This window comes from Panicum hallii, chromosome 8 (genome assembly GCF_002211085.1).
Source record: "Panicum hallii strain FIL2 chromosome 8, PHallii_v3.1, whole genome shotgun sequence".
Lineage (NCBI taxonomy): Eukaryota > Viridiplantae > Streptophyta > Magnoliopsida > Poales > Poaceae > Panicum > Panicum hallii.
The window spans coordinates 36,885,674-36,902,947 of record NC_038049.1 but is presented as its reverse complement, the minus strand read 5'-3'; the positions used below and the strand labels follow the sequence as shown (position 1 = coordinate 36,902,947).

General features: G+C 42.4%; 1 pseudogene; it reads left to right on the top strand.

The window, feature by feature from the left end:
• The first annotated feature begins 1,132 nt into the window (after positions 1 to 1,132).
• Positions 1,133 to 2,846, top strand: LOC112902088 (annotated as a pseudogene).
• The last annotated feature ends 14,428 nt before the right edge of the window (positions 2,847 to 17,274 follow it).

Here is a 17,274-nt window from a genome sequence, read left to right as displayed (position 1 = left end):
AACAAGGCATCGCTGCATGCTTCCGATGATGAACACCAGAAAAACCTGGAAGATGCTCGACGGCTTGCTTTGGTCGAAGCTAAACCAGTCCCATTTGAGAGTTTCTGTCTGTTTAAGTTGATGACAGCAGAAGGTGGAGGAGATCCACTCCCCCGGGGAGTTCATGGAAGCGAAACAACACAGAATTCAGGTGAGGAGACTCTTCCCCGCCTGGTTATTGATCAAAGAGAACAGACATAAATTTCAGGTGAAGATACTCTTATCCGCCCGGTTGATAGAAGAGAAAAAAACACAGAATTCAGGTGGAGATTCTCTCCCTGACGAGGTCAAGGAAATAGAAGAAACAATGAGTCCAGATGAAGGTTTTCTCCCCCGCCGGTTTGGTGAAGGGAGAAGTTCACATAATTTAGATGTGGATGCTCTCCCTCACGGGCAGCCAGGGGTCAGGGGGAGTACAAGTTCAAGCCCCCAAAACCCATTAGGACACCCAGATCGCAACCGAGAAGAGCACGAGGGCAAAGAAGAAAATGCTACACCCAGAGTCATTGCACTTGTGGGACAAGATTGGTTTGCAAAGAAAGCATTTGAAGATCCATGTGCGGCTAGTTCGTGCTCCTTTGACTACAAGGACCCTGGTCCTAGTTGGATCCACGCCTTTTAGTCCAAGTAGAAGTCAGTAAGATAGTCACGGTGGTCTGAATAAAATTTCCACTCTTCATAGACTTCACAAGGAGAAAAGGAGTAGGCTACTAAAAGGAGGCTTCCACTCTTCATAGACTTCACAAGGAGGCCCCTTGTGAAGTCTATGAAGAGTGGAAGTTTTATTCAGACCACCGCGACTATCTTACTGACTTCTACTTGGAGCAAGCAATTGGCCCGGTGAACAAGAATGTAAAGGCAGTCTTGAGGACCATCTTCGGAAACTTGGTCTTCTACACCAACAACTGTAGGTTGTTCCTTGCTGTTCTCTATGCTAATCCTAATCAGACCCTAGGGAATTTTTGGAGCTTATGTAACAACCTAGATAGATATTCATGGTCCAAGAACAAGAAGCATTTACTGATGTTTGCCTACAATGGCCTATCTAGCAATTGCAAGAACTGCTTACTATATCTCAGCATTTTCCCTTAGGACACGACCTTTTGTCGGAACAGACAGGAAAGAAGATGGGTTGCTGAAGGCATGATAGCAAAACGAGGCAAGCTGAGTGCATTGGATGAAGCAGACCGCTGTCTTGATGTACTTATTGCACACAGATTTGTAGTGCCCATAGACACATTATAGGCAAGGTCAAAAGGTTTTAATGGACAACTTGACTTATCGCCTTATTACCAAGATTGCAAGCAGTGAAAACTTTTTCAAGATCAACCTTCTGCCTGTCTGGGCTCATCGCCTTCCAATTCGGAATACAATCCAACTGCAATATCAGCAACTACATACAACCCATTCCAAAGCCTGCTGGAACATTTTCAGTCATCCCAACAGAAGTTACTAGACAGAAATGGATAACACCAAAATATTCTTAGAATTGATTCCTTTATCAACTAAGTTGGGGCTCCTGGAAATGCTTGATCTAGAAGATTGCAAGCAATTGAAGGACCGCCATCTAAAGAACATTTGCAACCACGTGTTTCAGCTGAAGTACTTGAGCCTCCGAAATACCAACATTACCAAACTACGGAAGCAGCTCAACAAGCTAAAGTACCAACTCTTGACATTCGAGATACAAAGATACGAGCTTTTTCCAGGAAGGCCCTTCTACTTCCAAAGCTAAAGTACCTACTTGCCAGTCACCAGGCTGAGTGTACAGATGCCAGCAGGACATTTTCACTGTACAGATGCCAAGTCGTTTTTGGACCATGACAGAATTGCAGGTGCTATCCCATGTTGCAGTTTCCGGCAGAGGTTATGAGCTGATTAGCATCGGTAACCTAGTCCAATTGAGGAAGTTGGGTGTGGTTCTCAATGAATGCCAAGAACCAATCTTCAGGCATTTGTAGCGTGCCATTGAAAAGCTGAGCAAATGCCTGCGTTCGTTCTCGATCCAGAACAAGTCTGATAATAAGAATGGAAAGATGGACAATGGTCACATCACACAACATCTATATATAGCCCCAAAGTATCTTCAGGAGATAAAAATCAGTGGATTGGAAGGATTGCCCCAATGGATTAAAAATCTAGAAGAGCTTTCCAAAATAACACTGCATGAGACTCTTTTGGCAGTGGAGGACATTGCGATTCTTGGTAACCTCAGGAAATTGTGCTGCCTTAGGCTTGGGGAAAAGTCATGCAGTGAAAGCACACTCACCTTCACCAGATATAGTTTCCAAAGTCTTAACTTCCTTATCATAGAGTGCTCAGACATAACCAACATTATTTTTTCTGATGCAGCAGCTTCTGAGCTTAGGAAGATAGTTTGGTCTTCCACTGGGCAGCAGTCTCTTTCTCTTTCTGGAATCGAGCATCTTCAAAGCCTCAAAAAGCTCAATCTGAAGGGCAGCTTCGATCTTGAAGAGGTGAATAAAGCAATTGAAGCAAATCAAAACAAGCCCATCTTTGAACAAAAGCTCAATTGATATTTCCTATGACCTGCTGTCTCTATTGTCTACTCCTTAGCTGCACTGAAAGATTCGACACTCATATTCTGGGACACATACAGCTCAAGAAAAGGTTTTCCTTTTACCATTGGATACTTTGGTTCCCTTCCTATTTGTTTGATTGTCTCTTTCTTTGAACAAGGACAAAAACTGCAGTAGTTCAAGTGATACCAAATATCTTGATGCTCAATGGAAGGGTACATTACTTCGTTATTAAGAAATATATGAAGTGTGGCAGAATACAATAACCCCCCCCCCCCCCCCCACAACATACACACACAGAGAATGCTTATAATGAGGACCTGCCACCTCTACCCGTCAACTTCACTACATGCTACAGCCTTCCAACACCCAGGAAAGAAACTTAAGGAGTTTCCACCGCTACATGCATGCTTGATTATGTGGTAGTTTGTATAGGTTTGTAACTGTCTTTCTACTCAGCTTGTGTGTTGTATGCTGAGCGATTGAACTTGTCGTGTACTCGTGTTGTACAATGTGAATTGAACATGAGATTTCACTATTTTGGGCGTTGTCAAACTTGACTGATGTCTCGTATATTATGCCATGATCACTATTTATACCCCCTCAGCAGTTCCTTGGTTCAGCAAGAATCTGCAACTGTGCCGCATGTATGAAAAAAAAAAAAGCAGACTTATCATCAGCTTGAGTGATACTAAACATTTAATTGATCAATGGAAGTTTATGCTATACTTGGTCAAAAGCACATACAAATGTGATAAACAAATATCTTCTTACAGTGGCTATATGCCCCGTAGAGGCAATTTCCCTATCTATGTGAGTGCCTGAAACTCTGACACGTTGTTGATAGTAGCCTAGGTTGGGCATTGCATCAACAACATTAGAGAGGCTGTCGCTGTTTGGAAGCCAGGAAAAGAACAAACCTGTTCGATCTGCAGGCCTTAAGTTTCCAAGGGAGCATAAACCTGAGACTCGTGTTTAACGAACGAACTGAACAGTTTAACAGTTGTACCTTTGGGGCAAACCATCGAACGCCTAGGATGCAGGAACCAGAAGAAGAACTCAAGTGGAAGATCACCGCAGAGTACGCATCACCTGATGCCACTTCACATGAGCAGGGGAGCCGAACATCGTCCTAGAGCGCGCCGACTGGTCAGCTGGACTCCCCCTCCCATCTCCGCCGTCCTCCGATTCAAAACCCATGGTGAACCAGAGATGGCGGCAAGCAAATGCCAGGAGCAGCGTCGGGAACGGGAGTGAGGTTGGTACAAGCCCTGGTTGACGCCCACCAAAGTTCGCCGCGACGGCGACTGGGGAAGGAGGGGAGCAAGCTGTTTTCACCCAGATCAGTTTGCCACGGATGATCTGCTCCTCATGGCCGCATTCAAATTTCCTGAAAGCGCACCATATCCACCACCTCTAATCAACAATCCAGATAAGAAATAGCTCTACCACCTCCACCTCTAGTCAACAATCCTGAGCTAGTGAGCTGCGCCCAGGGCAGGCAGGAGCGGGTGCGCGAGGGAGGGAGGAGGAGCCGAGGAGGAGACGGGTCAGACCTGCACTAGGCGCAGGCCGTCGGGCGGGGGGTCAACGCGAGGGCCCTGCATCCGTAGGAGCGGCAGCGGCCGGGGAGCGACCACGCGATTGACTCCTCGGCCGACGCCGACGAGCTCCAGTCCACATCGTCGGCGAAGGCGAGTGCAGGAGGGAGCGCCGCGGGCAGTGGAGACGGCCGGATTGGCCGGCGAATGGTGGGGAACGGCTGGATCATCGTGAAATCGTGTGGGATGGAAAAGAGTAGCCCGGCGACGATGGCCGGCGGCGAGAAGAACATGGGGCGGAGGGGATGGGCTTCATCCCATAGTTGTACCGGCCCACAAACGATACGAACCCATCGGGCCCAACCTTTTCATCAGCCCACCCATTAGCTGATTCCCGCGAACCTCTCCGATGCAATCTCCCTCTCTCCCTCTCCCTCTCTCCCGTGTCTTGCCTTATTACCAGACAGGTAGAATAACAAATACGTGAAGATTAATATTAGAATATTTAAATTAGCAAGCTTGTCTTATATGCTTAATATATTTGTTTATTCGTTGATTAACTTTTTATCTTTTTTATTAGTGTTTTATATGCTCACGAGGTTATTAGTTTTATATGTAGTGCAGGATCGTTTCCGGTTGGCGAACGCAACAGTCGGTGCGCTATGTGGCTGTAAAGTCTTACTAGGTGCTCACCATATTTATCGCAAATCTATATTTAATAAGCAATCTCATATCCCTAGTTATCTACGGTTATGACTATGCGGCCTAAAAACCTATCATCCCCCTAGGCAGTTCCACCCAAAGGGAACACTTCTCTACGGCAACAATATTCTCTCAAACTGTCAAACACGGCTTTAAACGAGAACTACCGAAGAGATCTCTCCTATAGGATCCTTGGTATAGAGACTTAGAACGCACAACCAGACGAGCAGATACAGAGAAATTAAATGGAAAATATTTTATTAAAATAAACATGCTTACATATGTTTTTTCCTCTCGGAAACCCCCAACTCTTAAAATAAAGAGGGAAAAAATATTACAGTTTTGGTGACTAGGAAATGGTACTAGGCATTTTTTAGTTTTAGAAACTCTCACAGGAACTTCGCTCTTGGAGGCTCTGGCTACTCCTTCAGATGCCTCTCTCTACGAAGCATGTTCTCCTAGTACCGCGGAGAGTGCTGGGATCTTCGTTGTCACACCCGGTTTTTAAGGACAAAACCGAATGCATAACTATATGTATGCTAGGATCAAGTTCCATACATATAGTAACTTCATCAGTGAATAATCAGCAACAGTATCACGAAAAGAGAATTAAAAGACTATAAAGATTATCAGAGTTATACAGCTTATCCTGGAAACGAAGACTCCAAACTTCACAGGCAATCAACCGGGGGTTCCGCAGGCCTAGAACTCACCATCATCTTCAAAAGACTTCAGATCACTTTCTCTTCTGAGCAGCAATTATAACAAGCGTGAGTACACTTATGGTTGGTACTCAGCAAGTGTTGGGAATTATATGACATGAAGGCCAAAATCAAGGAAAGGCTCACTGGCTTACTGCGATAAGCAATTTTAGTTGGTCAAGTTTTACTAGCACCTGATTACTAAGGTATAAGTTCATACCAAAACCCACTTTAAAAGAAATAGAAGAGATATAGCATAAGCATAACCACAGCCATAAACATGGTCCACGATAACCACAACCATAACCATGGTCCACGATTTAATTCATCTTCAAGTTCAATTATCATGTGAGGGTCCAAGCCGCTCGTAACCGTGAGCACGGCTGATATATCAGTTTTCACTCTGCAGAGGTTGTGCACTTTACCCACAATTCGTGTCTCCCGATTTGCCCGAGGTAGCTAGCCTCTTAAACACTTCCGAGGTGAGTGGCAAGGGATTCACTACGAGGCCTTTACAAAGATTCACTAACTTATGACAATCCGCTAAGGTTTCAGACCGCAGTGGTCATAACCCTCCCTAATGAGGAAGACGCCTTACCCAGGAACATATCTACACCTCAAGAGGACCGGGCTATACCCCATCAACGCACTCCCCTCTTGCCCTTTCGGTAAGATTATCATAAGCTAGAGTTTCTAATTAATTAGCCAAGACCAGAGCCATATAGTATTGTAGTTGCACTGTTTTCCTGGGTGGTTCTCCATGTTCCAATTAAAACATATAATCTTGTGATTAACAATACAAAGAGCATGAACATGGATAAAATAGGTGTAGCATCATCATTATCATCATCATGGTTATAAATTATTCCCGAACCGGAACCAGTTGAAGCAACTAAGCAATAGCCACCCAACAATAAAGATAAAACCCAGGTTGACAAGGAATGATCATAAAGACTAGGCATATCCTTAATTAGGATCCATCAAAATTAGGACACATGCATGCATAAAGAAAAAGTTATATTTATTGTGATTATTAGGACAAAAGCATGATCAAGGAAACACTTGCCTTTCTTTTAAAGAATAGCTGCTCAGAGTCTTCAATTCTTGCTCTTCAAACTCTAAATCTTCAAAGCTCTTGGATCACGCTCCTTCTAACGTCACACAAGCAACGGGCCCAAAACATACAAGCAAGCAAACAAACAAGAACGACTAAGAACAGATACAACAAACAAAAGGAAAGCTTTAAAAGAGCAAACTAAAGGATAAGGCTCGCTGCTACGGTCACGAGAGCGCAAGGAACGCGGAAAACGGAGCTAGGGTTGAAAAAAAACAGCTATCGGAAGATTTATATCATAAAAGAAATAAAAGAACGATAGGCTTTCATTTATTTTAATTTAGAAAACAAATGTAAAAGATATTCAAAAGAGAATATCCCTAATTATAATTAACTCATATTATACTTGCATTTATAAAGACGAAGTATAACTTAGTCAAATTTTATATACAATTCTCTATGTATAAATTACACTAATTAAATAATTAATTAGAAAAGAAAACTGGTGAGAACATCTAAACGCATAACTTTGTGATTCGAGTTGAACTAAACAAATTAAATTACAAACACATTTGAGTTGATATTAATCAAATTAACATTAATTATGAAAACCGGAGAAAAGACTTAATTGGATTTTATTTCGAAAAACTAGATGAGAGGATATTATTCAAATTAAATTGATTATTTAATTTTAAAAACAGGAATTACGACACAACAACGCTACTAAACGATAGCTTAGGATTTTAGAAGACTAACGCAAAAAGAACGGATCAAAACGGATCTAAAACGCGGAAACTACGCATAAAACAGCGCTGCAGGGACCTATACGCAATTAACTATAGACTTCAAGGGTTAGCTGAAAAGAAATACAAGACACAGAAAATAGTGCTTGCAAAATAGGAAAAGATTAAGGTTAGATCTGAAAAATTCTATGGTGGGGCTGGATTGAGAAGATGGAAAAGATCTAGGGGGTTTTCTGCGAAATCTGCAAGACACGGGAATTTTCACGGTAATTACAGGATCTTCCAAGGACCAATCTGCAAAAAGCTTGAAACAGGCAGCAATGGTGACCGGCGGGTACTGTAGCTCGAATTCCCGTCGATTTAGGGCACGAGAGGTCGCGGGAAGCGGGGCAATTGAAAGAGGACGACGAGGGGATTCCGTTCCATACCTTACTTACCATGGGGACGAATCGAGGTGATCGAATTTCGCGGAGGAAGATCACGGTGGCTGTTCTGTTCATGCATGTTCCGTTCCTGGGCTGATGCGCTTGTTCTTGTGCTGGGCATGGTTCTGTAGGGGCGGCGCTGGGCAAGGCCAGGAGGGGGGAAGAAGACGCGGCTGCGGAGGGGGAGACGCGCGCAGGGTAGGGCGGCGGCGTCCTGTGGTTGGCGACAGGCGACGCTGCAGTCCCGGCGCTCGGGAAACAGGGGAAACTGATGGCGGCGGTGGTCCTATTCTGGTGGCACGCAGGGCAGCAGGGCTCAGACGCCTGGCCGTGGGCGCACAGGAGGAAGGCGACAGCGGCAGGGACAACGCACGGCACGGAGACGCGCGGCGGTGCCGGCTGCAGGAGATGCGACGCGGCAGAGGGACGGCCTGCTAGCTGCGCAGGGACGCGAGGGCGGCGGCTGTGCGACAGGGACGCAGGGGCTAGGGCACAGAGAGAAAGGGATGTCGCAGGGGCTGAGGATTTTATAAGCAGGGGCGAGGCGGCGCTCTGGCGCACGGCGCAAGGGCAGGGGCGGCGCACAGAGGCAGGGTAGGGCACAGGCCCGAGGGTTTTGGCTCGCCCTTTATAGGGGTGCTGTGCAGGGAGTCCGAGCTGTCCCCGTGCACGGGTTGGGCCTGAACAGAAAACGAAACCAGAAAAGAAGATGACAGGTGGGGCCGTGATGTCGTAGAGAAGGATCAGGGAAAGGAGCGACTGTCTGCAGGAACTCAGGGGCGATGCAGAAGGAGGTCGCACGGGCGCAACGGTTCGGGCGCTCGGCCTTGCGAGCAGGAGGGTCGCGCAGTCTCAGCACTCGAGACTTCTATCATGGGCGCACGGTCTCGCAAGCAGCGGCGGCGCTGCGAGCGCGAGCTCGGGTGAAGGCTGAACAGGAAAGCGAGCTGACAGCGCTGGTTAAATGTGAACCATTTATTCGGAAGCGCGAAAAGACAAGGAAAAGATCAGGCCGAGTCGCTGGATATGATGGTGATCGAACATCGTCGGAAAAACACTGAAGACGAGCCACGAGGCGTCATTTTCGAGCATGACTTGATCGAGGAGAATGGTTAGAGGATCGGGAGCTCGATGGGACATCTTAAAGATTCAGAGAGGATAAGGTTAAAACGACGTACAACAAAGATATGGCTCGGTCCGACTACTATGACAATCAAAATAGAAATATTTTCCAGAATATATTTTTAAGTTTAAAATAAATCTAGAAAAGTCCAGATAAATATTTCAAACCACACAAAAAATATATATCTGAAAGAATCCCAAAAAAATCCGAGGAAAACTCGGAAGGTAATTTGGGTCACGAGGATTCCAATAAAATATTTGGGACTCAAGAAAAAGAATTTTAGAGCTTTCCAAGTAAAAAAATGGATCTAGCTCTTGGATAAATAGAATAATTACCAGAAAAATCTTTAAAATTCCTGGAAATATCCTATTGATAGATGAACATATTGTAAAAGATAGTCACATCCTAAAATCAAATATTTTAGGGTGTGACAGAACTACCCCCCTTAAACAGAATCTCGTCCCGAGATTCGCATGGGCTGGTGACAAAGACGAGAGCTAGGGCAAAAAGATTTCATCAAGAAGACAACAAGATTTCAAGGCGGGTATCGACAAAGGAGAGAATTTGGATTTGGATCTTCACTTGCTTTCAGTTGGATTGAGCAGATGGTGTTGACAAGAGATTCGCAAGGGCTGGTGATTGGAAGGGGGAGATAGAACACTGAGTTTTTTTTATAAAGAGTAAGGCAAGATGGCAAGATGGGTATCAAGAAGGGAGGGAAGATGATTGGATCTTCTTCACATGCTTCCAAGCAGATGGGGTGACGAGAGATTTACAAAACCTTGTGGTTGAAAGGAGGCGACAAGGTAACAAGATGGGTAATAAGAAAGAGAGAAAACGGATTTGGGTCTTCTGTGCTAACTTTTGCCAAGGAGCAGGAAGATGGCGTCGACGAGAGATTCGTAAAGTCTAGAGATAGAAAGGAGAGATAAGGCAAGGAGCTTCTGACCAGGAGTAAAGCGATATGACAAGACGGGTATCGAGACAAAAGGATGGAATTTGGGTTTGGGTGTTTTCTGCTGGCTTATGCTTGGGAACGTGAGGATATCGTGGTTGAGAAAAGTAAGGGAGAACTGATGTCATTGCAGGCATAAGTCTGACAACGCATCAACAAGCAAAGACAAGGAGTCTAAGCAGTCAAGAGCAAACAACAAGCATTACAAGCACACCAAGATAAACTATCAAACCACTGAAACTAACGTTTTATAACTGAAAAGGGAAACCTCTTAAGTATGGGCCATATCCTAAAGCTTCAGCATTCTTGAGTTAGGCATCTCTCTCAGCTTGTCTGGCAGAACATTGACTTCTTGAGTGTAACGCCTATGAGTCCAGTGTAGTCTTCAGTTGCTCTAGCTTGACTTCTTGTAGTAGATGATTACTTCCATTCTTCGGGGTACAAGGTCGGACAATCTAGCGTTTGTAACAAGAGAAGAGGATAAAATAAATCCACTTGGAATAGAATATAAGGGGATTTCCAAAGTGGCCAAACTTGAAATCAAGGAGGAGTTAAATTGGAACAAATGGATACAAGGTAACCAATGCCATGGAGGGTACAAGCAGACAAGGGAAATGGTGAGATGTAAAAGCAATGAAAATGAAGGAATAAAATAAAAGAATACAGAGTTAGATAAAAGCAGCATCAAGGATAAGATAAATGAAGAAGGGTGAGGGATAAACAACAAAAAGGGTCAAGGATATGGTAAAATATGACTTTTATGTCAAAATAGATCTTAGACAAAACGACCATTGCTATCTAGGCTGGCGTCCTACGGTCGACACAGCTCTGATACCACCTCTGTCACACCCGATTTTTAAGGACAAAACCGAATGCATAACTATATGTATGCTAGGATCAAGTTCCATACATATAGTAACTTCATCAGTGAATAATCAGCAACAGTATCACGAAAAGAGAATTAAAAGACTATAAAGATTATCAGAGTTATACAGCTTATCCTGGAAACGAAGACTCCAAACTTCACAGGCAATCAACCGGGGGTTCCGCAGGCCTAGAACTCACCATCATCTTCAAAAGACTTCAGATCACTTTCTCTTCTGAGCAGCAATTATAACAAGCGTGAGTACACTTATGGTTGGTACTCAGCAAGTGTTGGGAATTATATGACATGAAGGCCAAAATCAAGGAAAGGCTCACTGGCTTACTGCGATAAGCAATTTTAGTTGGTCAAGTTTTACTAGCACCTGATTACTAAGGTATAAGTTCATACCAAAACCCACTTTAAAAGAAATAGAAGAGATATAGCATAAGCATAACCACAGCCATAAACATGGTCCACGATAACCACAACCATAACCATGGTCCACGATTTAATTCATCTTCAAGTTCAATTATCATGTGAGGGTCCAAGCCGCTCGTAACCGTGAGCACGGCTGATATATCAGTTTTCACTCTGCAGAGGTTGTGCACTTTACCCACAATTCGTGTCTCCCGATTTGCCCGAGGTAGCTAGCCTCTTAAACACTTCCGAGGTGAGTGGCAAGGGATTCACTACGAGGCCTTTACAAAGATTCACTAACTTATGACAATCCGCTAAGGTTTCAGACCGCAGTGGTCATAACCCTCCCTAATGAGGAAGACGCCTTACCCAGGAACATATCTACACCTCAAGAGGACCGGGCTATACCCCATCAACGCACTCCCATCTTGCCCTTTCGGTAAGATTATCATAAGCTAGAGTTTCTAATTAATTAGCCAAGACCAGAGCCATATAGTATTGTGGTTGCACTGTTTTCCTGGGTGGTTCTCCATGTTCCAATTAAAACATATAATCTTATGATTAACAATACAAAGAGCATGAACATGGATAAAATAGGTGTAGCATCATCATTATCATCATCATGGTTATAAATTATTCCCGAACTGGAACCAGTTGAAGCAACTAAGCAATAGCCACCCAACAATAAAGATAAAACCCAGGTTGACAAGGAATGATCATAAAGACTAGGCATATCCTTAATTAGGATCCATCAAAATTAGGACACATGCATGCATAAAGAAAAAGTTATATTTATTGTGATTATTAGAACAAAAGCATGATCAAGGAAACACTTGCCTTTCTTTTAAAGAATAGCTGCTCAGAGTCTTCAATTCTTGCTCTTCAAACTCTAAATCTTCAAAGCTCTTGGGTCACGCTCCTTCTAACGTCACACAAGCAACGGGCCCAAAACATACAAGCAAGCAAACAAACAAGAACGACTAAGAACAGATACAACAAACAAAAGGAAAGCTTTAAAAGAGCAAACTAAAGGATAAGGCTCGCTGCTACGGTCACGAGAGCGCAAGGAACGTGGAAAACGGAGCTAGGGTTGAAAAAAAACAGCTATCGGAAGATTTATATCATAAAAGAAATAAAAGAACGATAGGCTTTCATTTATTTTAATTTAGAAAACCAATGTAAAAGATATTCAAAAGAGAATATCCCTAATTATAATTAACTCATATTATACTTGCATTTATAAAGACGAAGTATAACTTAGTCAAATTTTATATACAATTCTCTATGTATAAATTACACTAATTAAATAATTAATTAGAAAAAAAAACTGGTGAGAACATCTAAACGCATAACTTTGTGATTCGAGTTGAACTAAACAAATTAAATTACAAACACATTTGAGTTGATATTAATCAAATTAACATTAATTATGAAAACCGGAGAAAAGACTTAATTGGATTTTATTTCGAAAAACTAGATGAGAGGATATTATTCAAATTAAATTGATTATTTAATTTTAAAAACAGGAATTACGACACAACAACGCTACTAAATGATAGCTTAGGGTTTTAGAAGACTAACGCAAAAAGAACGGATCAAAACGGATCTAAAACGCGGAAACTACGCATAAAACAGCGCTGCAGGGACCTATACGCAATTAACTATAGACTTCAAGGGTTAGCTGAAAAGAAATACAAGACACAGAAAATAGTGCTTGCAAAATAGGAAAAGATTAAGGTTAGATCTGAAAAATTCTATGGTGGGGCTGGATTGAGAAGATGGAAAAGATCTAGGGGGTTTTCTACGAAATCTGCAAGACACAGGAATTTTCACGGTAATTACAGGATCTTCCAAGGACCAATCTGCAAAAAGCTTGAAACAGGCAGCAATGGTGACCGGCGGGTACTGTAGCTCGAATTCCCGTCGATTTAGGGCACGAGAGGTCGCGGGAAGCGGGGCAATTGAAAGAGGACGACGAGGGGATTCCGTTCCATACCTTACTTACCACGGGGACGAATCGAGGTGATCGAATTTCGCGGAGGAAGATCACAGTGGCTGTTCTGTTCATGCATGTTCCGTTCCTGGGCTGATGCGCTTGTTCTTGTGCTGGGCATGGTTCTGTAGGGGCGGCGCTAGGCAAGGCCAGGAGGGGGGAAGAAGACGCGGCTGCGGAGGGGGAGACGCGCGCAGGGTAGGGCGGCGGCGTCCTGTGGTTGGCGACAGGCGACGCTGCAGTCCCGGCGCTCGGGAAACAGGGGAAACTGATGGCGGCGGTGGTCCTATTCTGGTGGCACGCAGGGCAGCAGGGCTCAGACGCCTGGCCGTGGGCGCACAGGAGGAAGGCGACAGCGGCAGGGACAACGCACGGCACGGAGACGCGCGGCGGTGCCGGCTGCAGGAGATGCGACGTGGCAGAGGGACGGCCTGCTAGCTGCGTAGGGACGCGAGGGCGGCGGCTGTGCGACAGGGACGCAGGGGCTAGGGCACAGAGAGAAAGGGATGTCGCAGGGGCTGAGGATTTTATAAGCAGGGGCGAGGCGGCGCTCTGGCGCACGGCGCAAGGGCAGGGGCGGCGCACAGAGGCAGGGTAGGGCACAGGCCCGAGGGTTTTGGCTCGCCCTTTATAGGGGTGCTGTGCAGGGAGTCCGAGCTGTCCCCGTGCACGGGTTGGGCCTAAACAGAAAATGAAACCAGAAAAGAAGATGACAGGTGGGGCCGTGATGTCGTAGAGAAGGATCAGGGAAAGGAGCGACTGTCTGCAGGAACTCAGGGGCGATGCAGAAGGAGGTCGCACGGGCGCAACGGTTCGGGCGCTCGGCCTTGCGAGCAGGAGGGTCGCGCAGTCTCAGCACTCGAGACTTCTATCATGGGCGCACGGTCTCGCAAGCAGCGGCGGCGCTGCGAGCGCGAGCTCGGGTGAAGGCTGAACAGGAAAGCGAGCTGACAGCGCTGGTTAAATGTGAACCATTTATTCGGAAGCGCGAAAAGACAAGGAAAAGATCAGGCCGAGTCGCTGGATATGATGGTGATCGAACATCGTCGGAAAAACACTGAAGACGAGCCACGAGGCGTCGTTTTCGAGCATGACTTGATCGAGGAGAATGGTTAGAGGATCGGGAGCTCGATGGGACATCTTAAAGATTCAGAGAGGATAAGGTTAAAACGACGTACAACAAAGATATGGCTCGGTCCGACTACTATGACAATCAAAATAGAAATATTTTCCAGAATATATTTTTAAGTTTAAAATAAATCTAGAAAAGTCCAGATAAATATTTCAAACCACACAAAAAATATATATCTGAAAGAATCCCAAAAAAATCCGAGGAAAACTCGGAAGGTAATTTGGGTCACGAGGATTCCAATAAAATATTTGGGACTCAAGAAAAAGAATTTTAGAGCTTTCCAAGTAAAAAAATGGATCTAGCTCTTGGATAAATAGAATAATTGCCAGAAAAATCTTTAAAATTCCTGGAAAAATCCTATTGATAGATGAACATATTGTAAAAGATAGTCACATCCTAAAATCAAATATTTTAGGGTGTGACATTCGTTGCCTCTTATCTTCTCTGTTGAGAAGATCATTCTGCGGCATGGCGCAAACTTCATCGATATGGTGCTAATATTTTGGTAACTTGTTCTGCATGGCGCTTGCATGGCCTTAACTGCAGTTGCTTCTCATGCATATTTTTTTAAACAAATCCCCATGTAGAATCTTGAAGACATCATAGCTTGCTGAGTGCATGCTTGTCCATGCAGTGCTGGTGCATGCTATATCACGATCTGAAGAAATTTATTTATTTATTTTTATCTATTTTTGGATTTTGCGGTATTTTTATAATATATCTTCCACGCCCAAAGATTTGATATCACCACTATCAAATTAAGGGAATGAGAATGTTATTGACGCTTCCACGCCCGATTTATTGATATTCATACAAATATTCAAGTGCTTTCAAAGCTACCTATGCCCGCAAATGTTCATATTATTTTCTGGTGAGTTCTCCATTTTGTCATCTATTAATAGGAATTCAAATTTCTCATCGAAATCTTTCTTTATATTTTCAAATTTTTCTTTGATTTTTTGTCTTAGCTCATTCATTATTTGGTTCTTCATTTCATCCTTTAGTTCATTCATATTTTGTTTTTTTTATTTTTTTTATATTGTGGGGAAGTTTGTTCAAACATTTCTATGATCTTCCAGTCTATATACACTATCTAGAGGGTCTATTCCTTTTTGCAGAGTTTGTTTATAAGTTGGTCTCGACGGACCTTCTTGGGCTGTATTCATTATGGATGTTCTTTGTTGTATTCCTTTTGTCTTTGCTGATTTAAAATTTTGGATATATTCTTTGGCAGCTAGTTCTATATAATAATTTACTCCCAATATAGATTTTGCTTTAGTCCAGGCTTCATCAATCTCATTGTATTTTTTTTCATGACATTTCTACTTGGGTCATATTTGCTTCTATTTTTTAGGATATTATTTCTTCAAAAGTTATTTATAGACCAGGCTATTTTCCATCATAAACTACATATATTTTTCTATCTTTAGGAGCTGTTGGTAGGATTTTGTTGATATGGTGGAAGTATTCGGCAAGGCTATTTAGTATTGATAGCATGTAGCCTTTTTCTTCTCTTTTATTGTTGTATTGGAATCAGAAATTATCTAAAACATATTCTTGCACTTCATCCAAGATTATATGATCTCTTGGCTTGAATTTGAATGAGTTTGGTGGAAATACTTTGAGCTTGTTGTCTTGTCCAAAAAGAAATATTTCGATACCGCTGAAGGTGATGCTTTTCTTCATCATTTCTGCAAAAATGATGAGCGTGAAAATAGGTCAGGTAATTTATTCTCCTTTCTTTTAATATGCTCAAAAATTAATTTATATCCATTTCCAGTAATAATATCTTCGAATAAAACTTGTCTTCTAATAGAACTCTTTTTGCTATTTATTTGGTTATAGTAACGACAAATGGCTTCACAATCTGTTCGTACTGTGAACTCTTTGAATCCTAAGTGCAATCTAAAGGCGTTCAGCGTATGAATTATCGCTAAGATCTCTCTATCAGTGTTATTTACTGTTTTAAGTTTATAGCTCCCTGAAGCATATATGCATATTTTTTTCTTCTATTTTTGGAGAACATTTATTTGGTTTTTGCTTTAATATGGCTCCCTATCTAGATATGGATGCATCTATTTCTATGATAAAATAATTATTGTCTAAGGATAATTCTAAAGGTTGTAGATTTTTTTTACTTTTTTTATGGTTTGGACTAATTTTATATCTTCAGACTTGAAGTACTTTTGTCCATTTTTTCTTAACTTTGCATATAGGGGTACAGCAAGCTTTGCTACATTATCAATATAGTTTCTAGCATAATTCACTATTCCAAGAAATTGTTGTAGAACTCTTTTAGCATTCATATTATCAGGAAATTGTAAGATTTTCTTTGCAATGTGTTCTTGTAAATATATTTTTCCATCACCTATTTCATACCCAAGGAAATTAATCCTTTCTTTACATACTTCCATTTTCTTTTTAGATAATATTAACCCATTTTTTCTACCTTTATAAAGAAAACTTCTAAATGAGCAATATGTTCTTTATAGGTTTTTGAAAAGACTAATAAATTATCTATATAGACTAGTATATAGTCTTGGTTCTCATTAAATATGTTTTGTATTTTTCTTGAAATAATGTAGATGCATTTTTTAATCCTAATGGCATGACAAGCCATTCATAGTGGCCTCGTGGGCATGTGAAGGCGGTCCAGAGAATGGATTCTTCAACCATTTTTACTTGCCAGAATCCAGCTTTTAGATCAAATTTTGAAAAATATTTGCTATCTTCTATTCTATTGATCCATTCTTATTTGTTGGTTCTATTGTAAGCATCATCTACTGTATTATCATTAAGTCTTTTATAATTTATTACCATTCTAGATTTACCTCTAACTATTTTATTATAATTTCTTACTATAAAAGATGTAGATCTATGCGGGCTTCTACTTTCTCCTATTGCTCCTAGCTTTATTAATTTTTCAATATGCATCTTGAATTCTTCAATGTCTTTTGGAGTAGCTTCTATGGGTTAGTTTTAATTATATGATATGTGTTAATTATATTAAATTTACAAACAATAGCATTTTTATCCCCATGCTT